We start from the raw sequence: 14,573 nt of genomic DNA, 5'->3' as shown, positions 1-14,573 counted from the left end.
AGCTGCATACTAGCCATCTGTAAAGCTTTAAGGTGGTAGGCCACTCAAAAACAAAAATTTTTTTAAGGGCAGGCAAGGTTGAAATAACTGTTTCCTCATAACCAGTATGTCTTATTTAATTTACTCAGCTATTTACAGCGCAAAATATTGAATACTTATTTATTGGGAGGTAATCTTTGTCAAAAATTGCATTAAAAGTGCTAGCCACGCTAGCTGTGATTAGTGACTAATGGGTCGCTTTATTCACTAAAGCTGACATTTGTGTAACTAATGGCTGGAGCTATGCAGTGAACTAGAATAAATATTATGCAGTGAATATAAAGGAAGTAATGCTAAAAAACGGAAAAAGAGCCAATATAGACAACCTGTTGGAGAATTCAGCTGTGAACTGAAAAATATTTGATAGATTTCTTTTATTCTAGTTCACTGCACAGATAGATATGTTGTAAATCGTTGTGCGAAATTTCAGTTCAAAGTATACGCTGAGAAATACGTTATGAAAGTTTGTGTCGCAACATTTGGAGCAAATTGTTATTTTCAGAAAAACGTAAATGAAAATTTCTGAGCTTGTAAAAGGGTCACAATCTTCGCATGCTGGCCTAAAATGCACTAGATTCATAGCTGGGTCCTTGTGCGGAAGCATTATTGTCTCCTTTTGTTCGGGTGGCTGGTCGTCTTTTCTTCCTGGCCTGTTTTGTCCCATCCGCTGACTTGCGTTTAGCATTCTGCATGCGCAGGTGATCTCTGGCGATGCAAGCTTTCGTCGTGTGGTACCCTGGTTCTATGCCAGCTTGCCTTAGAATATCTAGGGTGCTTACACTGCCATTATTAAAGTGTGCCACAGCATCATGCAACGCAAACATTACTGTAGGCAAGCTTACGTAGAACTCTTTGGGTGCCCGCTGCCATATTAGGCCATTGAAACACTCATTAGCATTTTGAGTCATTCCATGAAGGCACTTCATGAGAAGTTCATCAGAGCACGGATCTCGGTAGACAGTTTTAACTTTGTTGAGCACATCATTTGGAAGTCCTCCTTTGTGTACATAATTCCCTTGGCCAAGAGCTTCAACTCTTTGGTATCCGCACCAGCTTCTCGGTTCAAGTAGACGCAGGCCATGTCTCGGCTGCCTGTCGGTAGAGCAGCAATGAAAAAGACTGGCAAGGGTAGCCTTTTTCATTGCAGAAAGGTTGCCCACATTAGCTCTTATGCCGATGCCATAGTAGTTTTGCAGGCGGTCAATGAGGGCATCAGTGAGCTTTCCCTTACCACCGAGTCCACGCACTGTCTTCAGTTTTCTGAGGTGGCAGCCAACATGCTACTGGACATGCCCAATGCATTGCAGTTTCTGCACACTGTCCTTTCCATACATGTATTTGACATAAGCATAGCTCTTGGAATCACCATCGCCGTAGTACTGCAGGTATTTCAAATCTCTTTTGCCTTATTTATTTATTTATTTATTTATTTATTTATTTATTAAGATACCTACAGCGGCCAACTGGGCATTATTGTAGGGGGAAACAAACAGGAAAAGATACAGGTAGTATATACAACATGAAAAGCAACAAATACTATGTAGGAATAAGGATAATATTACCACTCTACACATAAATAACATTATAAAAAGACTAAACATCACGTTACTAAGAGGTTGAAAGAGGTTGTACAATACGAAAAAGCAACACAACATGATAATAAAGTAAAACTTTTAAACATAAATTATTTTTATAAATGCATAACCTCATAAGAAAGACAGTAGAAAACAAAACTAGGCAGAAGCTGTAAATTGTGAGCTAAAACTCAAAATATCCCACATATGTCATGTAAAACGTAGTTAAACAAACATTCTGCGAGGGCTTCATCAAAGGAAGTCGGCAATGACAGTACAACTTCATTCGGGAGTTTATTCCAGTCATGGACTGTCAACGGAAAAAAAGAATGTTTATATAGGTTGATCCGACACCTATATTCCCTAACCTTCAGGGAATGGTCTACGCGGGCAGATCTATAGGTACGATCAAGTATGTAGGTTTCTTTCCTTAAGCCTGTCGCACCTATCAAAATTTTGTGGAACAGTTTCAGGCGCATGTATTCCCGCCTGTCCTGCAAAGACGGCCATCCAAGATTGTCCCGTATATCGGAAGAGCTTTTTCTGAAATCATAGTTTGATGATACAAACCGTGCTGCACGCTTTTGGATGCGCTCTAATTCGTCAATACATGTCTTTGTAACGGGGTCCCATGCGGAACATCCATAATCCAATATAGTGCGAACATTTGAAAAGTAAAGCAATTTCTTTTAACTTAGGAGGAGCTTGCTTGAAGTTACGCTTTAAGAAGTTGAGGACCCGACTAGCCTTCGCTACTACGTAATCAATATGGTCATTCCAGGAAAAGTCATTTTTGTATAAAACCCCTAAATATTTGTAGCTGGGTGCAATCGTGAGGCTTTCGCCATCAAAAAAGTGTTTGGTATGTAAAGTATGACGTTTTGTAGAAAACTGGACAATGTTACATTTAGAAAAATTTAGCGTCATTTTCCACGTATTGCACCATAGTAGTATCTTGTCGAGGTCCTTTTGTAGTTGTACACGGTCATTCAAAGTATTAATTTCACGGTAAAGACAACAGTCATCGGCATGCAATCTGAGACGGGTTGATACTCCTTCACGTATATCATTGATAAATATCAAAAAAAAGAAGAGGCCCGCGTACAGATCCTTGAGGAACACCTGACAAGACTGTTTTATGTGATGAGGTCATTCCGTTAAGAACAACACAGTTTTCGGTCAGTAAGGTAAGCCTCAATCCACTAGAAAAGCGCCGTGGGAATATTAAGTGCAGACAGTTTTACAAGTAATAAATTGTGTGCTACTGAGTTGAAGGCCTTTTGGAAGTCTAAGAAAATACAGTCCACCTGTTTCCCGCAGGGGCACATGCGCAAGTACCCCGCAGGGCCGCCTGCGCAAGTTGGCGTTTGGTGTGTAGCGACACCACGGACCCGAGCTAACGGGGGAGTTTCTACTCCCTCCCACGCCTAGCCGTGCGTGGCTTTGCCGTGTCCGGGAAAAAGGGGATCCTGGTGGTTGAGCCGACGCCTGGTCATTGGACCTTGAAAGCCCCCCGGCAGAGGCAACACACCCCTTTGGCCCCGGCTTCACGTAGACGGCACCCCTGGGCTGACCCACCCAGGGGAAATCGGCAGTCGCCTTTTCCTATCTCTCTCTCCCTACATCTTCGTCTTTTGTTCTCACTTTACATCTTTCCTGTCTTCTCCTCACTTCATTTTACTTCCAATTTTTCCTGGCTGCAAGGGTTAACCTAGTGTAAATATCCAACCTTGGGTAGATATATTAGGTTATAGCGGCCATGTACGGCTGGCGCCTGCGCCTCCTTCGCGTCTCGCAGCGTCCCCTTGTTGGGCTCGGTGGTGGGTGGCTGGCACGGCCGCCGAATAAGCTATCAAATTTATGGGAACCCTAGCCCTCTTACAACTAATCGCCCCTCCAAGAGGTGGCGCACCGATGCAATTTTTGATTGATTTGATTTGTGGGGTTTAACGTCCCAAAACCACCATTTGATTATGAGAGACGCCGTAGTGGAGGGCTCCGGAAATTTTGACCACCTGGGGTTCTTTAACGTGCACCCAAATCTGAGTACACGGGCCTACAACATTTCCGCCTCCATCGGAAATGCAGCCGCCGCAGCCGGGAATCGAACCCGCGACCTGCGGGTCAGCAGCCGAGTACCTTAGCCACTAGACCACCGCGGCGGGGCACCGATGCAATTTTTTTTTTTTTTTTTTTTTTTTTTTTGAGTTTGTTCCAAACATAACAGATAACCTCCCCAAATACCACATAATTCACTGTGAAAGTACAGAAAAGAAAGCTAGAAGTATTTCACCTTTTCTTGTGTCCAAATGTCTCATAGAAACGCTGGGCGCAGGCTACAAGGCCACAAAGACTGCCAGTGGTGAGCTGTTACTTGAATTAAAAGACAACGCACAGTACCAGAGACTACATAAACTCACAGCATTTGGGGATCAGCCTATCACAATCACACCCCATTGAACCTTGAACACAGTGAAGGGTGTTGTATCAGATGGAGAATTGATGGACCTCTCTGATGATGAACTTCTAACAGGCTGGAAAGAGGAAAACGTCATTCAGGTGCAGCGTATCAAAATAAGAAGAGAAAATAAGGAAGTCCCAACGAAGCACATTATACTAACTTTCGCATCTAGCACCCTCCCAACTGAAATAGCAACAGGATATCTTAAACTGCCAGTTAGACCATACATACCCAACCCGCGGCGCTGCTTTAAGTGTCAGAGGTTCGGGCACGGCTCCCAGAGCTGCCGAGGACAGATTACCTGCGCGAAATGCGGCACCAAAGGTCATACCGCCGACGATGACTGTCAGCTACAAGTGCACTGCGCAAACTGTGAGGGTGACCATCCTGCATATTCCAGGTCATGCGTGGCCTGGAAAATGGAAAAAGAAATTATTAGTACAAAGTTTAAATTGAACATAAGCTTCCGTGAAGCGCGGCAGCGCGTTTCCCCGCATTTTGCTGGGAACACATCGTATGCCGAAGTGGTGCGAGGGGGGTCAGCACCACTTCGGTTTTCGGCAATGCCTTGGACCACGCCCAGCGTGCCGAGGCAAACGCCACAAGCCCCCATGGGGGGAGCAGCCTCGGCTGCCCCACCCTCCTTGAATACAGCCCCACCGAAGGCTCCTGTGAACCTTGGCAGCTGCCAGGGCACCACACAAACTAAAGAGGTCTCCTCGACCTCAAGCCCGGTGGGGTTTAGGGCTCCGTCTGTCACGACAAAGCCTACAACGAAAGCATTATCTGTCGCCTCTCCTGAGGCGATGGACACATCAACTGCACCGGCGCAGACTGCGCCAAAGGAGCGGCGGGGTTCCCTCGACCGCTCTAAAAAAGACAAAATGGTAATTACAGGGCCTTCTAAAGGCTCTGTAAGATAAGTCACTTCTCTCTTTAGACACCAGCCACACTCATCTCGTACACACAGCACTTCTTTACTCCCATAATGGAGACACAAATTATACAATGGAACGTCAGAGGACTACTTCGAAACCTCGACGATGTCCAAGAACTTTTTCACAAACATTCTCCAAAAGTGCTGTGTGTACAGGAAACACACTTAAAATCCAAGAATACAAGTTTCTTGCGTCAATATGTTGTCTTCCGAAAGGACAGAGATGATGCTGTGGCGCCATATGGTGGTGTAGCCATTATAGTTAATCGAGGAGTAGCATGCAGTCATCTACCACTACTAACATCCCTAGAGGCAGTGGCTGTTCGAGCAGTTCTATTGAATAAGCTCGTCACCATCTGCCCTCTATACATACCGCCGCAACACCGCCTAGAAAAACATGATTTCCAGTCTTTAATAGATGAGTTACCTAAACCTTATTTGGTTCTAGGGGACCTGAATGCGCACAGCGGTTTATGGGGTGGCTGTCGATGTGATGCACGAGGTCGTCTCATTGAACAGTTCCTCTTTTCATCAGGTGCTTGTCTGTTGAATAGAAAAGAGGCAACATATAATAACCTTGCAAACAATACTTACTCCTCCATAGATCTCAGTGTCGCATCTCCTTCACTTGTACCATTACTTCAGTGGAAAGTCGTAAATAATCCATGCGGAAGTGACCATTTTCCTTTAGTTTTGAGTACACCAATAACATCTGAATATCCTCCACATGTTCCCAAATGGCTTATACACAAAGCCGACTGGGAACAGTTTCATAACAATGCTCAGTTATGTTGGACTGACATATGTGGACTAAGCATAGATGAAGCTGTGCAGTACTTCACAGCTCTCCTTATTAACGCAGCAGCCAAATGCATCCCACAAACATCTGGACAGCCCAGCAAGCGACACGTCCCATGGTGGAACACAGAGTGTCGTAATGCGCGAAAGGAACAGAACAGGGCATGGAGGTTGCTGCGCAACTCGCCGACAGCGGAAAACCTTGAGAGCTTTAAGAAAATAGAGTCTCAAGGCAGGAGAACGCGTCGGCAGGCCAGAAGAGAAAGCTGGCAGAAGTTTTTGTCAGGGATCAACTCATACACACAGGAGGCTAAAGTCTGGAACATGGTTGGTAGGATAGCAGGAAAACAAGTACACACACTTCCACTCGTGAACACTCAGGGTGATACCTTGGAAGATCAGGCAAACTTTCTCGGTTCACACTTTGAACGGGTATCCAGCTCATCCCACTATACCGACACTTTCCAAAAATACAGAACAAGAATAGAAAAGCAGAAACTCGAACACAAATGCGCTAGATACGAGGCATATAACCAAGCTTTCAGTCTAGCGGAGCTCCGAACATCCCTAAACTCCTGCAGTACTTCTGCCTCAGGTTCTGACCGTGTGGTGTACGAAATGTTAAAAAACCTACCAGCCGAAACACGAAAAACCCTACTTTGTTTGTGCAATGCTATCTGGTTTTCTGGCACTATCCCTGCCTCCTGGAAAGAGGCTATTATTATTCCCATTTTGAAAGAAGGCATGGACCCTTCTTTAGCTTCGAGTTATAGGCCTATTGCACTTACGGGCTGCTTGTGCAAAGTATTCGAAAAAATGATAAACTGCTGACTTGTACATATCTTTGAAACAAACAATTTGCTCGACTCATTTCAGTGCGGGTTCCGAGAAAGTAGATCCACCACAGACCACCTTGTTCGTATTGAGGCACAGATCAGAGACGCCTTCGTCCATAAACAATATTTTCTCTCTGTGTTCCTCGATATCGAAAAGGCCTGTGATACAACATGGCGTTTCGGAATTGTAAGAGACCTGTCCCACCTTGGTGTGCGAGGAAGAATGTTTCATATAATCGAAAGTTACCTGTCAAACCGGACATTCCGTGTCCGTGTGGGCAGTATGCTCTCCCAAACATTTGTCCAGGAAACAGGCGTGCCACAAGGTGGCGTGCTTAGTTGCACACTTTTTATTATCAAAATGAATTCTTTGCACTTGTTCATTCCCCGCAATATGTTCTATTGTAGATATGTCGACGACGTTCAGCTTGGCTTCAAGTCATGCAACTTGGCCATGTGTGAGCGGCAGGTTCAGCTGGGTTTAAATAAGGTCTCCAAATGGGCAGATGAAAACGGATTTCGACTTAACCCACAAAAAAGCACGTGTGTCTTGTTCTCTCGAAAGAGAGGCATGCACTCTGAACCTGACATTCGACTGAACGGGCAACGTCTGTCCGTCAAAGCCGAGTATAAATTCTTAGGCTTAATCTTGGACAACAAGTTGACCTTCGTACCGCACATCAAGTATTTAAAAACAAAATGTTTAAAAGCCATGAATGTTATAAAAGTGTTGTCACGTACTATGTGGGGTAGTGATAGGCAATGCCTCATGAACCTCTATAGAAGTCTCATTCGCACCCGCTTAGATTATGGGGCCGTTGTCTATCAGTCTGCTACTCAAAGTGCCTTGAAGATGCTGGACCCCGTACACCATTTGGGCATCCGCCTTGCTACGGGTGCTTTTCGCACCAGCCCCGTAGAAAGCCTTTATGTTGAGTCAAATGAGTGGTCGCTTCATCTGCAACGAACTTACATGTCCTTTGTTTATTTCCTTAAGGTGAAAGCAGACAAGAAGCACCCCTCATACTCTACTATTAACGATCTGTCGAGGTACATTCTGTTTCAAAACAGGCCTTCATTGAGGCAGCCCTTCTCAGTTCGCCTGAAGAGTCTAGCTGAGGAAACTGGAGTCTCACTTGAACACAGTTCAATGGCTCCTAAAGTATACCCGCCACCGTGGCAGTGGCAGATTATAGACCGCGATGTGTCTTTCCTAGAAGTAACAAAACATGCACCTATTGCCCATATCCAAACATACTTCCTGGAACTTCAACACAAATACACACGTCATGAGTTTTTTACAGATGCCTCCAAGTCTAACTCCTCTGTGTCCTACGCTGCTGTCAGCACATCTTTTTCGGATTCTGGCCCTCTACATCCAGGCACAAGTATCTTCACTGCGGAAGCTTATGCGATACTTGTGGCAGCTAAACACATCAAGCAATTACAAATACAAAAAGCAGTGATTTACACAGACTCCCTCAGTGTGGTAACGGCTCTGCACACTCTTAAAAAACAAGAAAACCCAGTCCTTGTCTCATATTACTTCATTTTGTGCACACTCTACACACTCAAACAACACGTTATAGTGTGCTGGGTGCCAGGGCACCGTGAGATTCAAGGCAACGTGAGGGCAGATCAGCTCGCTGCATCCGTCCACAAAAGCACTGCCCCTACACTCATATCAATCCCGGCCCTTGATCTTAAGCCGTCTCTCAAACGAAATCTCAGGGACTACTGGCAGAGCAAGTGGGATACACACACACAAAACAAACTACACATTGTTAAGCCACACCTTGGTCATTGGCTGCCCGTATCGAAATCGCGTCATACAAAGGTAATACAAGACTCAGGATAGGGCACACTTACACGACACACACACATCTTTTGTCCGGTGGGGATCCACCATTGTGTGACAGATGTGGTGAAGAATCAACAGTCCTTCACATTTTAATTCAGTGCAAACAATTGGACACTCTAAGAAAACAACACTTTCCATTACCCTACCGACAACATATACCTTTACACCCTGCAATGTTCGTCGGTAGAGAACCGCTTTTTAGTCATAAGTCATTATTCGCGTTTTGAAGAGAAATTCATGGTTTTCATATCATATTCCCCGGCATTCCGTAGCACGACCTCTCCTGAGAGGTTTTCGCTGCGGTGGCTACACAAGAAAGCACTTGCCTCATGGCCCTTGGACGCAAGGGTATGAACGAGTGAGGCACTTGTGCCAATGCCATACATATCCACCATCGTTTTTCATTATCACCATTTTTTGTCACCTATTCACACCACACACACCTTTCACGGCATGGTGATGCTTTTATTAGCTGTTTGTTTCTACCCGCCTTACTGCAAAGAATTTTATGGCCCTTATACTGCCGCTAATCACAATCATTGTCCACATTCCTTGTCCCATGAACTGGTGCTCTTTGGCCATCAAATGGCTCTTGCGCCAAAAAACACCATATATCATCATCATCATCTTACTTTCAATCTTTCCTGTTCTCTCCTCTCTTCAATTTACTTCTGTTTTTCCTGCCGGCAAGGGTTAACCTTGTGTGGCTATCCAAAATAGGGTAAACCATATTATGTTATAGTAACTGCGTACGGCTGGCGTTGTGCAGACATGCCCACATGCTCCCCGCAGGGGCGCCTGCGCAAGTAGGCGTTTGGTGTGTAGCGACACCACGGACCCGAGCTAACGGGGGAGTTTTGACTCCCTCCCACGCCTAGCCGTGCGTGGCTTTGCCGTGTCCGGGGAAAAGGGGATCCTGGGGGTTGAGCCGACGCTGGGTGATTGGACCTCTCTCTCCCTACAACTTCGTCTTTCTTACTTTTTTTAGCTTTCCTGTCTACTTCTCTCTTCTGTTTACTTCCAATTTTCCTGGCGGCAAGGGTTAACCCTGTGCAAATAGCCTACCTTGGTCTAGGCGCATTGGGTGATAGTGGCGTTGTACGGCTGGCGTCTGCAGGTTTCAGCATCCGCAAACTTGTAGCGTCCCCTCGTTGGGCTCCGTGGTGGGTGGCCGCCAACGCTGCTGAACAACATACAATTAGCATGCAGAAAGCATTCCTTTTACTCAGTGATCGTGCCTCCTCAAAGCGGGTACGCACCGAAGACATCAATTTTTTCATCCGGCCAAGACAAATGTTTCCTCATTTCCACGTTATACACTGCGAAAAAACTAACAAGCAAGCCAGAACTGTATCCCCCTTCGTAGTTTCTAGATGCCTAACCGAAACTCTCGGTGCCGGGTACAAGGTTACCAAAATGGCCAGTGGAGATCTACTCCTTGAAATACGTGACAAAGACCAATTCGATAAACTGAACACCATCACAACGTTTGGAGACACACCCATCAGTATTACGCCACACAGGTTCATGAACTCATCTCGCGGGGTCGTATCGGACGTAGATTTGCTTGAGCTGACGGAAGCTGAACTTCTGGAAGGATGGAAGAGCCAGAACGTGACAAACGTACAGCGTATTAAGATCAGAAGAGATCAAAAGGAAATCCCAACGAAACACTTAGTACTGACCTTTGCTTCGAGCGATTTGCCGAAAACTATTCAAACTGGCTACACAAAGACATCCGTGAGACCATATATTCCCAACCCCCGCCGTTGCTTCCAATGTCAGAGATATGGCCACGGCTCGCAAAGCTGTCGTGGCCGGAAAACTTGTGCTCTGTGTGGAGTCGTGGGCCATGCGTCCGACAACTGCGAAGCACCTACACACTGTGTGAACTGTGGCGGTAATCATGCTGCGTACTCACGTTCCTGTTCTTTCTGGAAAAAAGAAAAAGAGATCATCACTTTAAAGATAAAAGAAAACATTACATTTAAAGAAGCAAAAAAAAGAGTCTCGCCATTTTATGGCCCCACATATGCTGATGCGGCGCGCCAGGGGGCAGTGTCGCACCAGCCCTCGCCACTCCTTCGGCCTGCGCAGAGCGAGCCATTAGCTGTGGCGCCTGCCTCCAAGGCGGCAGTAGTTGAGTCTACTCCGCCTACTATTGAACTGAGACCAGAGACTCCAGGGTCCTCGGGTCTCAAGGCCTCACCTCGCCAGGCGAGGCCCAAGCTTCGAAAAACCAGCTCGCATGAGCGGGCATCCAGTGCCTCCGAGGAGGCAATGGATACGGCGGCACCCTTGGTGCCAAAAGAGCGGCGCGGCTCTCTGAAGCGCGCCAAGAAAACCAAGAAGCTCATAACAGGGCCTGATAATAGCCCTGTTACTTGAGCTTGACCTTTCACCTTAAACAAGTCACTCCCTTAACGTACACACAGCACTACTTTACTTCCAATATGGAAACACAAATTATTCATTGGAACGTCAGAGGCCTGCTTAAAAACCTCGACGACGTCCAAGAGCTTTTATACAAACACTCACCTCAAGTGCTGTGTGTACAGGAAACACACCGAAAATCCTCCAATACAAATTTTTACGTCATATACCGAAAGGACTGAGATGATGCTGTGGCGTCATCCGGTGGCGTAGCCATTATTTTTAACCAAGAAGTAGCGTGTACACATTTACCACTCCAGATATCCCTTGAGGCGGTGGCTGTTCGAGCGGTACTTTTAAACAAACTCGTCACCATCTGCTCTTTGTATGTACCTCCCCACCAACAAGGAGTGTCGTAATGCGCGAAAGGAACAGAACAGGGCATGGAGGTTGCTGCGCAACTCGCCGACAGCGGAAAACCTTGAGAACTTTAGGAAAATAAAGTCTCGAGGCAGGAGAACGCGTGGGCAGGCCAGAAGAGAAAGCTGGCAGAAGTTTTTGTCAGGGATCAATTCATACACACAGCAGGCTAAAGTCTGGAACATGGTCGGTAGGATAGCAGGAAAACAAGTACACACACTTCCACTCGTAAACACTCAGGGTGATACCTTGGAAGATCAGGCAAACTTCCTCGGTGCACACTTTGAACGGGTATCCAGCTCGTCCCACTATACTGACACTTTCCAAAAATACAGAACAAGAATAGAAAAGCAGAAACTAGAACATAAATCCACTAGATACGAGGCATATAACCAAGCTTTCAGTCTAGCGGAGCTCCGAACATCTCTAAACTCCTGCAGCACTTCTGCCCCAGGTTCTGACCGTGTGGTGTATGAAATGCTAAAAAACTTACAGCCGAAACACGAAAAACCCTACTTTGTTTGTACACTGCTATCTGGTTTTCTGGCACTATCCCTACCTCCTGGAAAGAGGCTATTATTATTCCCATTTTGAAAGAGGGCAAGGACCCTTCTTTAGCTTCAAGTTATAGGCCTATTGCACTTACAAGCTGCTTGTGCAAAGTATTCGAAAAAATGATAAACTGCCGACTTGTACATATCCTTGAAACAAACAATTTGCTCGACCCATTTCAGTGCGGGTTTCGAGAAAGTAGATCCACCACAGACCACCTTGTTCGTATCGAGGCACAGATCAGAGACGCCTTTGTTCATAAACAATATTTTCTCTCTGTGTTCCTCGATATCGAAAAGGCGTATGATACAACATGGCGTTTCGGAATTCTCCCCGCAGGGGCGCCTGTTAAAGCTGGCGTTTGGTGTGTAGCGACACCACGGACCCGAGCTAACGGGGGAGTTTCTACTCCCTCCCACGCCTAGCCGTGCGTGGCTTTGCCGTGTCCAAGGAAAAGGGGATCCTGGGGGTCGAGCTGACGCTGGGTGATTGGACCTTTAAGGCCCCCCGGCAGAGCCAACACACCCCTTTGGCCCCGGCTTCACGTAGACGGCACCCCTGGGCTGACCCACCCAGGGGAAATCGGCAGTCGCCTTTTCCTATCTCTCTCTCCCTACATCTTCGTCTTTTGTTCTCACTTTACATTTTTCCTGTATTCTCCTCACTTCTTTTTACTTCCAATTTTTCCTGGCGGCAAGGGTTAACCTAGTGTAAATATCCAACATTGGGTAGATATATTAGGTTATAGCGGCCATGTACGGCTGGCGCTTGCGCCTCCTTCGCGTCTCGCAGCGTCCCCTTGTTGGGCTCGGTGGTGGGTGGCTGGCATGGCCGCCGAAAAAGCTATCAAATTTATGGGAACCCCTAGCCCTGTCACAACTAATCGCCCCTCTAAGAGGTGGCGCACCGATGTAATTCTTGAATTTCTCCCGAACAAAAAAGACAACTTCCCAAAATACCTCATTATTCATTGTGAAAATACAGAAAAGAAAGCTAGAAACATTTCACCTTTCCTTGTATCGAAATGCCTTATAGAAACGCTGGGCGCAGGCTACAAGGCCACAAAGACCGCCAGTGGTGACCTGTTACTTGAAGTAAAAGACAACGCACAGTACCAGAGACTACATAAACTCACAGCATTTGGGGATCAGCCTATCACAATCACACCACATCGAACCATGAACACAGTGAAGGGTGTTGTATCAGATGGAGACCTGATGGACCTCTCTGATGATGAACTTCTAACAGGCTGGAAAGAGGAAAATGTCATTCAGGTGCAGCGTATCAAAATAAGAAGAGAAAATAAGGAAATCCCAACGAAGCACATCATACTCACTTTCGCATCTAGCACCCTCCCAACTGAAATAGCAACAGGATATCTTAAACTGCCAGTTAGACCATACATACCCAACCCGAGGCGCTGCTTTAAGTGTCAGAGGTTCGGGCACGGCTCCCAGATCTGCCGAGGACAGATAACCTGCGCAAAATGCGGCACCAAAGGTCATACTGCTGACGATGACTGTCAGCTACAAGTGCACTGTGCAAACTGTGAGGGTGACCATCCTGAATATTCCAGGTCATGCGTGGCCTGGAAAATGGAAAAAGAAATTATTAGTACAAAGTTTAAATTGAACATAAGCTTCCGTGAAGCGCGGCAGCGCGTTTCCCCGCATTTTTCTGGGAACACATCGTACGCCGAAGTGGCGCGAGGGGGGTCAGCACCACTTCGGTTTTCGGCAATGCCTTGGACCACGCCCAGCGTGCCGAGGCAAACGCCACAAGCCCCCATGGGGGGAGCTGCCTCGGCTGCCCCACCCTCCTTGAATACAGCTCCACCGAAGGCGCCTGTGAACCTTGGCAGCAGCCAGGGCACCGCACAAACTAAAGAGGTCCCCTCGACCTCCAGCCCGGTGGGGTTTAAGGCTCCGTCTGTCACGACGAAGCCTACAACGAAAACATTATCTGTCGCCTCTCCTGAGACGATGGACACATCAACTGCACAGGCGCAGACTGCGCCAAAAGAGCGGCGGGGTTCCCTCGACCGCTCTAAAAAAGACAAAACGGTATTTACAGGGCCTTCTAAAGGCTCTGTAAGATAAGTCACTTCTCTCTTTAGACACCAGCCACACTCATTTCGTACACACAGCACTTCTTCACTCCCATAATGGAGACACAAATTATACAATGGAACGTCAGAGGACTACTTCGAAACCTCGACGATGTCCAAGAACTTCTAAACAAACATTCTCCAAAAGTGCTGTGTGTACAGGAAACACACTTAAAATCCAAGAATACAAATTTTTTGCGTCAATATGTTGTCTTTCGAAAGGACAGAGATGATGCTGTGGCATCATCTGGTGGTGTAGCCATTATTGTTAATCGAGGAGTAGCATGTAGCCATCTACCACTACTAACATCCCTAGAGGCAGTGGCTGTTCGAGCAGTTCTATTGAATAAGCTCGTCACCATCTGCTCTCTATACATACCACCGCAACACCGCCTGGAAAAACATGATTTTCACTCTTTAATAGCCGAGTTACCAGAACCTTATCTGGTTCTAGGGGACCTGAATGCGCACAGCGGTTTATGGGGTGACTGTCGATGTGATGCACGAGGTCGTCTCATCGAAGAGTTCCTCTTTTCATCAGGTGTATCAGGTGCTGTTGAATAAAAAACAGGCAACATATTATAACCTTGCAAACAATACTTACTCCTCCATAGA

Source organism: Rhipicephalus microplus, chromosome 6, assembly GCF_043290135.1.
Source record: "Rhipicephalus microplus isolate Deutch F79 chromosome 6, USDA_Rmic, whole genome shotgun sequence".
Classification (NCBI taxonomy): domain Eukaryota; kingdom Metazoa; phylum Arthropoda; class Arachnida; order Ixodida; family Ixodidae; genus Rhipicephalus; species Rhipicephalus microplus.
Note: the sequence above shows the minus strand (reverse complement) of the source record.